This window comes from Elaeis guineensis, chromosome 9, assembly GCF_000442705.2.
Source record: "Elaeis guineensis isolate ETL-2024a chromosome 9, EG11, whole genome shotgun sequence".
Lineage (NCBI taxonomy): Eukaryota > Viridiplantae > Streptophyta > Magnoliopsida > Arecales > Arecaceae > Elaeis > Elaeis guineensis.
The window spans coordinates 89,045,364-89,046,816 of NC_026001.2; the positions used below are offsets into that span (position 1 = coordinate 89,045,364).

A 1,453-nucleotide genomic window follows, 5' to 3' on the forward strand; every position below is an offset into this window, starting at 1 on the left:
AACCCATTAACCAGATAAGGTGGGGATTTGATCACCCTTCCTTGGCCCACAAATCACCCCCTTGCATTTGCATAACCTAGACCTTAATCTAAAATCAACTAGACGTCAGCCCTAGGAATTTCGAGCTCAATAGGATAAGAAAGCTCTAGAGTTGAACCGAGTGCGGATTGGTTAATTGCTCGGTGTCTAAGACAAGTGGTTAAAGAAAGTGATTTTCAATTGGTTCCGTTGACTGACCTAGCCAACTTAGTTGGTGTCTAAGGAAAGCAACGAGCAGGGAACCTCCCACATCTTACGCTTACCTGGCCGAGTCAGTTAGTCAGTCTTGAGCTTGGAGTGCTCAAAGGCGGTCTTGAAAGTTAGGAGCTGTCTAGATCTAAGTTAACCTTAGGATAGAGAGTCTATGATTGTTTAAGTTGATTGCAATTAACATCTAAACATTAACTAATTTCTCCCTTTTCATAGATTTAAGATTCTTAGGTTCTTCTCTTTAGATTTTCTTCATTCTTTTCTCACTTTATTATAAAAATATATATTATAAAAAGAAAAATTTTCTGTGTTTGCTCTACAGTATAATTGTAAGGTGTATGCTTGACCGTAGATCATTACGACCAGAAATCCAACCTTTTGATCCAGAAATAGAAAGAACCTTTAGAGCCAACAGACGTAAAAATATGGACCGAAATCAGGAGAATGATCCACCCAAGCAATTGAAGGAGTACTTTACTCCTTCCACATATACCTACTCTCCTTGTATTCAAGTGCCCCCTGTGGAGGCCACTCAATATGAAATTAAGTCCAGTATAATCTAAATGTTACCTTCATTTTATGGATTTAGTAATGAGGACCCGTATAAACATCTTGAAGAATTTCTTGAGATATGCTCAACTGTCAAAATTCACAACTTCTCCGATGATGCTCTTAGGTTAAAATTATTCCCTTTTTCACTTAAGGACAAAGCCAAATATTGGCTACATACTTTGGATTCCATAACTATATCAACCTGGGACCAGCTGCAAGGAGAGTTTCTCAAGAAATATTTTTTCATAGGAAAAACTAATCAAATAAGGAAAGCCATAACTAGTTTTTCCCAATTAGATGGAGAAATGTTTCATGAAACATAGGAGAGATTAAAGGACCTTATTAGAAAATATCCCCACCATGCTGTACCCAAGTGGTAGTTAATCCAATGTTTTTATGATGGACTCTCTGAAAGACATCGACAAATGGTCGATGCATCATGCGGTGGGACATTCATGCTGAAAAGTGAGGATGAGGCATGGCAACTGTTTGAAATTTTAAGTAAAAATTTATTACATCATATGTCTGCCTCTATTAGAGATAAACCCATGTTAAACCCAAAAAGAGGTGGAATATATGAAGTAGAAAATACCATAGATATCCATCAAAAGGTAGATGAACTGTCCCAAAAATTAGATCGTCTTCTAAATAC

General features: G+C 37.0%; 1 non-coding gene across 1 annotated transcript; it reads right to left on the reverse strand.

Moving 5' to 3' along the window:
• Positions 1 to 1,061: 1,061 nt before the first annotated feature.
• LOC140851887 (small nucleolar RNA R71) lies at positions 1,062 to 1,167 on the reverse strand. The gene has a single exon (XR_012134642.1). It is a non-coding gene; the product is annotated as a small nucleolar RNA R71 (small nucleolar RNA).
• Positions 1,168 to 1,453: the final 286 nt, after the last annotated feature.